Here is a 13,945-nt window from a genome sequence, read left to right on the forward strand (position 1 = left end):
CCCCATCGCGTTTTTTCGCGAACCTTAGCTAAAGCTGAACTAAATTATAGTCAGCTGGACAAAGAAGCTTTAGCTATTGTTGCTCTAGTTAAAAGATTTCATGAATATGTTTATGGCCATGCGTTTACAATAATCACTGATCATAAACCGCTACTGGGGATCATTGCGGGTAATAAACCAACCCCGTATATATTGTCCCCCAGAATGACCCGTTGGTCTGAATTCCTGGCGGCCTACAACTACACCTTGCAACACCGCCCGGGAAATCGATTCTCCACGCCGATGCATTGAGCAGAACACCGCTCCCAGACGCTGTTGTGGATCCAGCCCCAACCCTCTCAACACTACAGATCGAAGCTCTACATGCACCACCCTTGACGGCTAGAGACATTGCTTTTGAAACGAAACGTGACCCAGTTCTGCAGCACATACTACGCTGGGTTGAACGGGGGTGGCTGACGGACCAAATAGCACTGGAATGGGCACCTTTCAAAGCCCGCCAAACCGAGCTGTTTTCCCAAAAGGCTGTATCTTGTGGGGCGATCGAGTCGTAATCCCTGGCAAATTGCAACAGACTGTTTTGGCGGTATTGCATGAGGGACATCCGGGTATTGTGCGGATGAAATCACTCGCCTGCAGTTATGCTTGGTGGCCGGGGAATCGACAAAGAATCGAGGCCTGGGTCGCTACGTGCCAACGTTGCCAGGGCGTCAGCAACGCCCCACTTAAAGCAAGCCCAACCGAATGGGAAGCGCCGAGGGGACCGTGGTCCCGTATTCATATTGACTTTGCGGGGCCTACCAAAGGTCACACTTTCCTGATTACTGTCGACGCCTATTCTAACTGGCTCGAGATTCATTGAATGCACACAACTACAACAGACTCAGTTATTAATAAATTAAACAGACTATTTGCCACACACGGGTTTCCGGATGTGTTGGTCTCGGACAACGGCCCACAGTTCACTGCATTGCCCTTTGAACAATATTTTGCTGATCGGGGCATCCGCCATGCGCTAACCTCGCCTCGCGCACCCTGCGGCGAATGGACGTGCAGAACGCATGGTACAATTTGTAAAAAGACCCTTCACAAAATGGAATTTGGCAACATCGACGAGAAAATCAATCGAATTCTCTTGTTGCAGCACATCACGCCCCACAGCGTGACCAACAAAACACCCGCTGAACTTCTTATGGGGCGGAAAATACGATCGCACCTTGACCGGCTCCACCCCCGCTTTCGCACCGGAAAAACCTTTCGGCTCCAGCAGCAAATGCCGGGAATTTAAGGTAGGCGATTTAATCTTTGCCAAAAAACTTTTCCGGCGACCGTTATGGATACCCGCAACCGTTACCCACCTCACCGGGCCTAGATCTTACCGCCTGCTAACAGATGATGGGAGGGTGTGGAACGCCACATAGACCAGCTCCGATCGAGATTACCACCCAGCGGCCATGACTCTCCGGGTTCACCAACTCAAGGGGAGGAAGTATCGAGGGAATTGACTCTGATACAACTAATAGCAGGTCAACGGGAACTCTACAGCCCAGCGAAGCACCGGAGCGTGAAGCGGGGGAGGAGTTGACGCGTTTCAGGAACTTTAATACGGGAAAACGAACTGCAAAACCCGAAGAAACACGGAGTAGCAGAGACAACCACAGTGAATGCAGCACGGAATCGCCGTGCAGCGAAATAGACTTTAACAAAGGTCATCCAAGCGCTCCACCGGAACCGGACATTAGACAAAACCCAGTGGAGCCTCGGAAATCATCCAGGCAGACCAAACGGCCTGCCTATCTTGAGGATTTTATTATAACTCCCCTCAAACGAAACCCAAGGGGGAGGGGTGTTGTGAATCAATAAAAGTGAATAAACTAAATGCAAATTAGGGGTTGAAAACCTGCACTCTTGATTGGTCCTTATACAACAACATGGGATTGGGCCAGAACCAGTCCCTGATTGGCCACTCTTGGGACTTTTCTTATTGGTTAGTAGTTTGAACTTGTTGCACATTTTCATTGGTTAATAAGGCAGCAGCTAACCCTATAAAAGGGTTACTGCTGCCCATAGCGTTGCTCTGTTATGTTTTATTACTTATTAAAGAGTTGAAGTCACTGGTCAGATGTCTGGTCTCCGTTATTCTCCATACTTAACAGAGGTGACTATTACACATCCTGTGGACTGCAAAAATAACAAACAAGGGAGTCTTAGACTGAATCTCACCACAAATGTCTCATGAAGCCAAGATCACCAAACAGAGGCTGTCATACTTTGGTCATGTCACGAGAGTGGATTCACTCTAAAAGTCAATCATGCTGGGAGTGATCAGTGGTAAAAGGAGAAGGGGATGCCTTGGTATCCATTGGCTGGACACTATAAAAGATGACGTTGAGATGACCAGGATCTGAAGGAGGCATGGAAACAGAGGGGCATGGGGAGTGCTGATCCATAGAGTGGCCGAGGGTTGGATACAACTAGGGGTGGGATTCTATCAGTTCGCACCTATTCGCTAGAATATTCTAATATTCAACATTCTAAGTAGTTTGGAGAAGCAGTTGTTAGAAGAAATTACTGTCCTAATACTGTAAGGAAGGCAGGAAGGAAACATTCTGGTGTTGCTTACAGAAACTGCCTCTCCGTTAACCCTTATTACATTCTTGGCAGGACTAGACTTCCTGTCTCAGGAACTTCTCTGGAGTTTTTTTTCCCCCTCCTTTGCTGGTACTTTGCTTGTGTGGAGTGACCATTCAAAGTTACAATGGCACTGAAAAAAGTGACTTATGACCATTTTTCACATTTACGACTGTTGCAGCATCCCCACAGTCATGAGAGGCCAGGTGAGGAGATGCGTGCCTCGATTGTGAGTGATATTGAGTTGGCCATGCCCAGCCAATAACATGACCACCAAGCCACGTCCACCCAGTCACATGACCACCAAGCCATGCCCACTAACTAAGCCACACCCACAGAAACAGTTGTTAAAAAATTTGAATCCCACCCCTGGATATGTCTGAATGGCTGAGGCTGATAATGGGGGTCACTGCAACAGTCATAATTGCAAGGGCCAATTGTTAATCACTCTTTTAATTGCTTTTGTAAATTTTGAACAGTCATTAAACAAATGGTTGTAAGTTGAGGACCCACAAAATGGAGCTACCCTTATGTAAAATTGTAAACAAGCTGTTTAGAGTGTGGGAGTTTTCTTTTTCTAAAACCCAAGGGGACATGTTCATGCTTGTACTAACATTAAATATTAAATTCAAATTCCTATCTACGTTATTCAAACCTTTCTCCATGTGTTCACATCAGTTACAGCTTATGCATAGTTTTATGTAAGAAGAGTTAAAATTAAGTGTTAAATTGTAATGCTGGTGCTCCAGTAAAAACATGGGAGGTTACATCTGGAGGAGAAGACAATGCTGTGATGCTTTGCATGTGATGTTCCTTGAGAAATTTCTTGTTATATTGAATTGAATTGAATTCTTTATTGTCATTGTACGTATATACACAGTATACATACAATGAAATTCACATAACACCCAGAGACCAGACTAAACATGCACACGCTCATGACAATCCCCAAACACCTCCCCATCCACCAAAATTCCCCGCTTCCTAAAAACACACAAGCATCCACACAACAGACCAAATAATACTGTCCAACAGCTCACTGGTGGTGGTCCTTAAGTTCATTGTTAAGTGCAGTTATAGCTCTGGGATAAAAACTATTCAGAAAATGTATGGTCCAAGTTTTAATTGTATTTATATGACAAGAAATTGAAAATTCTGTGATTGAGGTGACATCTAAAGGAAGTAACAGGTACATCAATTGTGCTGTGCTTTTTGATTGATAATCAAATCAAATTATATAATTTAATCATATAATTAACAGAATAACAGAGTAGAAACGGGACTTTGGAGGTCTTCTAGTCCAACCTCCTGCACAAGCAGGAAACCCTGGATGTCTAATCTCTTCTTTAAAACTTCCAGTTTTGGAGCATCCACAACTTCTGGAGGCAAGGTGTTCCATTGATTAATTGTTCTTGTCAAGAAATTTCTCCTTAATCCTGGGAGAAACTACTACTAAGTTTCTCCTTGATTAGTTTTCATCCATTGCTTCTTGTTCTGCATTCAGGTGCTTTGGAGGATAGCTTGACTCCCTCTTCTTGGTGGCAGTGCCTGAGATAATGGAGCACTGCTATCATGTCATCCCTAATCCTTCTTTTCATTCAACTAGACATACCCAATTCCTGCATCTGTACTTCATGTGTTTTAGTCTCCAGTCCCCCAATCATCTTTGTTGCTCTTGTACAAAAAGAAGAACCCAACTGATGTGTGGTGCTGTGGAGAAATGTGTACATATTTAAAAAACAAAAACAAATTGCTGACTGTAAATGCATGTAAACCAGAGGTGGGTATTCAGCAAGTTCTGACCAGTTCTGGAGAACCAGTAGCAGAAATTTTGAGTAGTTTGGCGAACTGGCAAATACCACCTCTGCAAATCACCTTTGACTAGAGATTTTACAGTATCCTTCCCCTGCCATGCACACCAAGCCACGCCCACAGAACTGGTAGTAAAAAAAAAAAATTTGAATCCCACCACTGATATAAATATATGCAAATCTTTTGGATAAGTTTCCTGCCTCTCCATCTATTTCATTTCAAATCATCAATAATCAGCTTCAGGCATACTTACTTTGTAAGCCACCCAGAGTTTAGATAGATTGAGTGGTCTATGCATAGATTGAATAAATGAATAGTTACACAGAGAACACTTTGTTCTGTTGTAGAATAGATGTAAAGACATGGCACAAATGTACAGTGGTGATATTATAATGGGTAGAATAATAGATGGGTGTAAGAACAGTTTCTGAAAGAGAGTTGAAGTTCACAATTAGTGGTGTTTGTAAAAGCACATAAAGTTATACAAATTCCTTTAATGTTCTTCATTGACTTACATGTTTGTACATGTTTGTATCCCATTCTCCTAGATGTTTACATTTCACTGAATTGCAAAAAACAAACAAAACAAAACCGAAACAAATGGGAGCAGAATTCTTGAATTGAGACAATAGTCAGATACTTGCTGGGCATGTCAGCATTAGTTGTTAAATCCACATTTTTTAGTAAATTTATTGCTTCTTATATAATCAGCAAGATTCATAGGTTCATGTGGCATTCTAAATCAGACAGACCTTGTATTTTGTCTGAAACCTTTTAATAAAATGCTTCTTGAACATAAAGTGATGTCAGATTATTTTTAAAAAATCAGGTTCTCATGTAGCTGAAACTTGCTTCTTTACTATATGAACATGAGTCTGACAAGTAGAAAATGAAAGGGAAGTAAAAATGCCACAGTGAATGCTTTGGGTACTGGATGAACTGAAAATATATTGAGTGAACTGTATGATGTGTACCTGTTGCCATCACCATACCACTACCAAATACAGGCTGTGGATGGACTTTTTCATACATAAAGCCAATTAAAACTATTTAAGGAAAAGCATGGTTGATTAACATCTAAGTCAGGGGTCCCTAATCCCCAGTCTGTGGCTCGGCTGCAGCCCATTGGGAACCAGCCCACACAAACAACCGGTGAGCATGTGAGCACATGAAGTAGTATTTATGCAAATGGTGCACATGTTCACGTGGTCGTCCCCCTTTCTCCCCTGTTTTATTGACAATAAAAAGTTTCCAAAGCTTTCATTCTTTTTTTCCTTCCTTCCTTCCTTCCTTCCTTCCTTCCTTCCTTCCTTCCTTCCTCCCTCCCTCCCTCCCTCCCTCCCTCCCTCCCTAAATCACATTGATAAGCCACTCAACTTATAAACAATTCACTTGGCCTTGAAACAGTGGCCAACTGAATTACAGAAGAATCAGAGTAATTTCAATTTCTGTAGACATTTGCATCAGCTTCCATCATTGTGTGCGAAGAAACCTACTAGTTTGGTATTTTACAGAAAGGTAGTAAAAGAGAAAATAAGGAAGAACAGTCAGTAGGAATTTGGACTAGATGATCCATGTAACACCTTCCAAGTATTTTATTCTTTGAGAAGTTTGCCCTAGCGTACTGTGAAAGGCCCTGGCTGTAGATCAGATCTAATTCATTCGCCAGATGTCTTCTTCTTAATTATGATGAAACTCTTTGATCCTGAGAATGAAAATGGATGTTCCCCAAGTACTGTAGAACAAGAACAGATGGACATTTTTATGGTATCAGATAAATAATTAGCACCTTCTCAAAAAACCAAGATTTAGTAAGGAAGAAGAAGTTACAATTTAATGCACAGGTGTCAAACATGCCATGTCACATTGCCATCACATGATGTATTGCGATGATTTTTCCCTTCACGTTCCGGGTTTTGGTTTGGCTCTGAGTTTGAATAAACGGGACTTTGCCTCCCGCCTACCAGACATCTGGAAACTAGCCCTTATCAACAAACAAGTCCCAGCCATGAAAACCAACACCGGACCCAAAACAACACATGACACCTCCACCATTCTCCCTCACCAGACTCAAACCCAAACCCACCCCATAGATGAAAGACAACCACCGTCCAGAAACCAGACCATGGCTGCATCACCAGCTGCCACACACCCTGACCCCCAAACCAAGCAAACGGACACATGCCACGAACACATATCCAGGCCTCAAACTCTGAGCCAAACCAAAACCTGGAACATCACATTACAACCACCTGCTCAGGATATCACATCACAGAACTCAGGAGGTTACACCACAAAACCTCAGGATGTTGTAACACAGCCAACGACCCAGGAGATTACAGCACAAGACCCAGGATGTCACAACAATAGAACTCAGATGGTCATCACACAGCCCATTACCCAGGTCGTTACAACACAGGAATCTGATAGACACACAGCCAATACCTCAGCCACACATGTTCTTACGAAAAAGCCAGCCAATCTGCAAACATCAACTCCATCAACCAATCAAGAAATGACAACACAGCCAACCTCCCCACCAGTATATATAGGGAAAAGCAGCTCCGATCACACTTTGCTCGCACAAGCACAAAGCCGAAAGCCCCAGCCTGAAGATGGCAAGTGGGACCTCATCGAAACGTTGCCAAGATGCTCTCAACCTTTCTTTGGAATCCATTGGCTGTTAGTACATTAGTGAGAGTGTGTAGTTCGATTTTTAGGTGTTGTTCGTCAGCTAAGCATTTTGTTCTGGAGATGAGTGTCTCGGCTACAGAATTGATCTGTGCTGGGTGGTGTGAGAGTGCGTGTAGATAGCTACCAGAAGAAAACACATACAAACCGCTATCTGCATGCACTCTCACACCACCACCCAGCACAGATCAATTCTGTAGCCGAGACACTCATCTCCAGAACAAAATGCTTAGCCGACGAGCAACACCTAAAAACCAAACTACACACTCTCACTAATATACCAACAGCCAATGGATTCCAAAGAAAGAAGATTACCCACTTAATCCAAAAAGAAACCCCAACCAAAATCCAAGACAGAGAACAAGAGAACGGCAAAGCCCTCCTCCCACATATAAAAGGCACTACAGACAAAATCAGCAAGATCCTCCAAAAACACAACATTAAAACAGCATTCTGCACAAACAGAAAAATATCCACCATCCTAAGAAACCCTAAAGACAAAATCGAGTTAGAAAACCAAGGAGTATACGAAATCCCTTGCACCGCCTGTCCCACGACATACATCGGACAAACTAACAGAAGAATAAGTGCATGCATTGAAGAACACAATAACTCAATCAAAAAAGAAGAACCGGCCTCTTCCCTGGTCCAACACCTCAAAGCCACAGGACATGAGATTGACTTTAAAAATACCAGAACTATCGCCAAAACCGAACATTTCAACAACAGAATAATCAGAGAAGCCATAGAGATAGAAAAATGCCCACACAGCATGAATAAATGAGATGATACCTCCCACCTACCAGCCATTTGGAAACCCGCCCTCATTATCAAACAAGTAACTAACATGAAGAATGACACCAGACCCACAACCCCAAAGGGGAACACAAGATGCTACCACCACACTTCCACGTAGAAAGCAGACTCACATCCACACAGAAGATGAGACATGACCATGGACCAGAAGCTGTACCACAGCTGCATCACTACCCACTTCAAACCCCTCTGAACCATACATGAAGCAAACTGACGCCCACCATGAAAATGCAGCACGACCACGAACCATGAGAACACACCCCCAGCCAATCAGAACACAGCCAAGCCCCCACCCAATCAAGTCACACCCCCACTAGCAGTTAAAAGGAAGAAGCAGCTGCAAGCTCACATCACTCTGAGAAGCACAGAGCGGAAGACACAAGCCATTGGGTTTTTTGGGTTTTCCCTAGGACACACCATCTACCAAAAGAAAACATATACAAACCGCTATCTACACGCACTCTCACACCACCACCCAGCACAGATCAATTCCGTAGCTGAGACACTCATCTCCAGAACAAAATGCTTAGCTGATGAACAACACCTAAAAACCGAACTAAACACTCTCACCAACGTACTAACAGCCAATGGATTTCAAAGAAAGAAGATCACCCACCTAATCCAAAAAGAAACCCCAACCAAAATCCAAGACAGAGAACAAGAGAACGGCAAAGCCCTCCTCCCATATATAAAAGGCACTACAGACAAAATCAGCAAGATCCTCCAAAAACACAACATTAAAACAGCATTCTGCACAAACAGAAAAATATCCACCATCCTAAGAAACCCTAAAGACAAAATCGAGTTAGAAAACCAAGGAGTATATGAAATCCCCTGCACTGCCTGCCTCACCACATACATTGGACAAACTAACAGAAGAATAAGTGCACGCGTTGAAGAACATAAGAACTCAATCAAAAAGAAGAACCAACCTCTTCCCTGGTCCAACACCTCAAAGCCACAGGACATGAGATTGACTTTAAAAATACCAGAACTATCGCCAAAACTGAATACCACAGCAGCAGAATAATCAGAGAAGCCATAGAGATAGAAAAACACCCACACAGCATGAATAAAAGAGATGACACCTCCCGCTTACCAGCCATTTGGAAACCCGCCCTCATGAACAGACGAGTACCCAACATGATAAATGACACCAGACCCACACCCATGAGGGCCACACAAGATGCCACCACCACACTTCCACGTAAAAATCAGACTCACACCCACACAGAAGATGAGACACGACCACAGACCAGAAGCCGCACTGCAGCTGCATCACTACCCACTTCAAACTCCTCTGAACCATACATGAAGCGAACTGACCCCACCATGAAGATGTGGCACGACCACGAACTCGAAGCCAAACGAACACAGACCCAGACCCCAAACTCAAAGCCATATTAAAAACCCAAAATGCTACATCACAGCCACCCGCTCAGGACATCACATCAGAAAACTCAAGAAATTACACCTCAAGAACTCAAGAAGTCACAACACAGCAAATGACCCAGGATATCACAGCACAAGACCAAGGATAGCACAGCAATAAATCTCACAAGGTCATCCACACAACCCATTACCCAAGCTGTTACTACACAGGAGGCTAATCGAAAAGAGATCAAAACACAAACGACCCAGGAGATTACAACGCAAGACCCAGGATACCACAACAAAAGAACTCACAAGCCCATCACACAACCCATTACCCAAGCCGTTAAAACACAAGAGGCTAACGACCCAGGAGATGACAGCACAAGATCCAGGATATCTCTACAACAAAAGACCATTACACAGCCCATTATACCAACATCAACTCCATCAACCAATCAAGAGGCTGCAGCACAGCCAACCAACCCAGCACACCATCCCCCACCACTTGTATATATAGAGAGATGGCAGCTCCGGTCACACACTGCTTGCACTGGCACTAAGCCAAAAGCACCAGCCTGAAGATGGCGAGTGGGACCTCGCCAAACGTTGCCTAGATACTTTGAATCTTACGCGGGAGAAAACCCGAATAACCAAAGATCCACATATATATATATATATATATATATATATATATATATATATATATATATATATATATATATATATATATATATATATACACATACACACATACACACATACACACATACACACATACACACATACACCGTGTTTCTCACATAATAAGGCCGGGCCTTATTTTTTTGAGCCCCGAAAAACGGCTAGGCCGTCTTTTGGGGGTGACTTAATTCCCCCTTGCATCCTCGCCAACAGCCGCTCCTAACGGGCGATCATGGCCAAGCACAGAGAGCTCCCTACTCCCACCTTTGCTGCAGACACCTTTGGCACCCGCCTCTGTTGCTTTCCCTTCTGCCCATTACGCAGCCACGTTTGGAGCTGCCGCTTCCGTGTTTGGAGTGCCGCCGCCATTTGGAGCTCCAAACGCGGAAGTGGCAGTTCCAAACATGACGGCGGGCGATCTTTTTATTTTGGTCCACGCGAAGTTCAGAGCGAGCAAGAGAGGAGACTGCGATGCCTCCATCCGAGATGGCAACCTCACTAGTGGATCACAACGTGGCTGGAAGCCCGAATCGGCGGGATACGATGGCAATCTTTTTGGAGCGAGAGGAAAGGGAGAGAAGAGTTGCGAGGCGTAATTTGCAGGAGGAAGTGGGTGTACCCCACGGCAGGGAGCCCAAGGAAGAAGGGCTGGTAGGCAACAGAGAGCGTCCCGTAGCTCCGGAAGCAGCCTAGAGGCGCGCCCGGGAAGAGGCGCAGATGCTGCCTTGTAGTCCCCAAGCCAACTGCGTGCGCCGCCTTTAGTTATGTGCGCTCTGCGCTTTGGGCATCTCCGTGTGATCGCGACCCTGTCCTTTCCACCTGGCGCCCTTGCTGCTTTCTGGCTCTTTAGAAAGGCATCGCAGTCTCCCTCTCATGCTCGCTCTGAAGTTCGCACGGACCAAAATAAAAAGATCGCCCACCGTCATGTTTGGAGCTTCCGCATTTGGAGCTTCTGCCGCCGTTTGGAGCTCCAAACAGCGGCAGTGCTCCAAACACGAAGCCGGTTGCTAAAGAGTTGCAATAGCCAGTTTGGTGAAGTAGTTAAGGAGCCAATCTGGAAACCGACAGAGCATGAATTTTAGTCCCACCTTAGGCAAATAACCAACTGGACGGCCTTGGGCCAGTCATTTTTTTTTCAGTCTTATGAAAGAGGCAATAACAAACTGTCAGGGAATTGCACCGCTGGTGTTCAAATTAAGTCAGAGATGCTGAAACGAACTTGCAGTTTTAAATAAATAAATGTGTGTGTGTGTGTGTGTGTGTGTGTGTGTGTGTTAGTTCGGGTATGAGCATCTGCCATCATCAGGCTTCTATATGAGATTCTGCTGAAACGTTGCTACAACTTTAAAAGCACAACTACAATGACGTGGGAAAATACCCGAACAAAGGTGAATACCATACATGTAGAAGTACCGAAAACTTAAGAATATATATATATATATATATATATATATATATATATATATATATATATATATATATATATATATATATATATATATATATTCTGATATGTGGATCTTTGGTTATTCGGGTTTTCTCCCGCGTAAGATTGGAAGTATCTAGGCAACGTTTTGATGAAGTCTCATTCATCATCTATAGGCTTATGTCTATCATATATATATATATATATATATATATATATATATATATATATATATATATATATATATATATACCGTGTTTCTCCAACAATACGGCCTCCACCAATAGGAAGGCCCAGCATGTTTTTTGGGCATAAAATCAAATTAAGCCCCTCCCCCCAAATTTAGGCCTATTTTAAAATATGCAAAATAAGGGGGAAGGGCGGGGAGACTTGCCGTTAGGAGCACCCGGAATTCCTCGCCACCAGCCGCTCCTAACGGGTGATCATGGCCAAGCACAGAGAGCTCCCTACTCCCACCTTTGCTGCAGACACCTTTGGCACCCGCCGCTGTTGCTTTCCCTTCTGCCCATTACGCCGCCACGTTTGGAGCTGGTGCTTCCGTGTTTGGAGTGCAAATCTTGCTCTCACCTCAGACATACAGTACTTGTTTGCTTAACTACATATCAGTGGTGGGATTCAAAAAAATTTACTACTGGTTCTGTGGGCATGGCTTGGTGGGCATGGCGTGGCTTGGTGGGTATGGCTTGGTGGGCATGGTGTGGCTTGGTGGGCGTGGCAGTGGAAGGATACTGTAAAATCTCCATTCCCACGCCACTCCTGGGGGAAGGTTATTGTAAAATCCCATTCCCTCTTCACCCCACTAACCTGCTTTCCAGTTCTGTTTCTCCTGTGCAGGGCAACAAAAGAAGACCCAGCCAATCAGCTGGGACTTGGGGGGCAGAGAATAGATGACAGAGGGGCCAGTCAGAGGTGGTATTTGCTGTTTCTCTGAACTACTCAAAATTTCCGCTACTGGTTCTCCAGAATTGGTCAGAACCTGCACCTCTGCTACATATGCATATTCCATTAAAGAAAAGACAATGATTGCTATATTTGAGAAGCTTGGGAACAATGGACAAAAGCCATGGATATAGCTGAATGTCTAGTGTTTGCATTAGAAAAATACAGGAATGGAAATGCAGGAAACTGGAATATAGAACATATAGAAAATATAGAACTGAGAAAATAATTGAACCAAGGAAAATAAAAAATGATACAAAATTGCCAGTTGGTTGGTTTTGGTAAGAATCTAATCTCGGAAGGACTAGATTGCATATTTAGCCAGGCCTGGAATAAGCAATGAACAAAACCCAAGAGGGTACTTACTAAAAACCTCTCCATACAGGTGCCACCTTGGAGGTTTTTGTCCTTTTTTGTACCATTATCTCTTGTCTGTATTTGGAGAATTCTGTAAGAACACCATGGAAGGAGAAGATGGCACTCCAGTTAGAGCAGGGGTCTCCAACTTCGCCATCTTTACGACTTGTGGACTTCAACTCCCAGAATTCTCCAGCCAGCATGTGCTGAGTTAGAGACCCCTCCGTTAGAGTAATCTTGGGTAGAGGAAAGTATGATCTTGAACAGATAAGATTTGTGAGACATCTATTCTTTGCTCATTTTTCTTCTTTTGGCCCCCTCCATCTACTGAGCGATATACATGCATCACAGCAGCTTTTCATTAACTCCCAAGTTGTTTCTTGTCTCAGTTGCAGCTGTTTCTTCCCTGTATTCCTACCTAAACCTTAGATCATCTTGAGAGGGCCAGCTTCAGATGCCTTCACATCCTGAGGTTTGGTGGATTGCTACTTAAACACTGGTCTTTTCAGTGGCTGTCCCATGTAAGGTATGCAAGACATTATATCTTGTTGCCACATAGAGATTATTTTTCCACATCTTTTAATAATAAGCTGTGATTTTAAAAATATTACTGCTATTGATACTTTTTTACAGAATTCCTTATTTTGTTCTGAGCATTTTATAATAGTAATAGGCAGTTAATAGATTGTTTAATACATATTTTGATTAATTATTATAATAAATTAGTTTAAACTTTTATTAGTCTATGTAAAACTATTATTTAAAAAAATAAAGCATGCTATAGAAATATTTCAAATAAATAAATCTGGAAAAGCATTCAGTCAATCTTTAGGCCATATTTTTATTTTTTTTCAAATTTTACAGAAAATAGATAGGTAAAAGATAGATACCTACCTAGATAGACAGACAGGCAGACAAATAGATGATAGATATGGGGAGACAGAGATAGACGGTAATAGATAGAAATAGATAAAAGAAAGGAAGGAAAGACGGAAGGAATTACAATAAGGTTTAATTCAGCCTAACTGATTTATATGTTTCCTGAATATAAATCAAGTGTGATAAGTTTTTTGATACTTGATTTGGGAAAAAGATATGAGTGAGGTGATGACAAAAAAAGTCATTTTGATTTGGCTTACTTTCCATTAAATTAAACAAGATTAACACAGTCAACATGATTACTCCTCCTGTATTTAA

The sequence above is a fragment of the Notechis scutatus genome, chromosome 1 (genome assembly GCF_049901735.1).
Source record: "Notechis scutatus isolate UNSWTSFEM ecotype Mainland chromosome 1, rNotScu1.2, whole genome shotgun sequence".
NCBI classification, from domain to species: Eukaryota; Metazoa; Chordata; class Lepidosauria; order Squamata; family Elapidae; genus Notechis; species Notechis scutatus.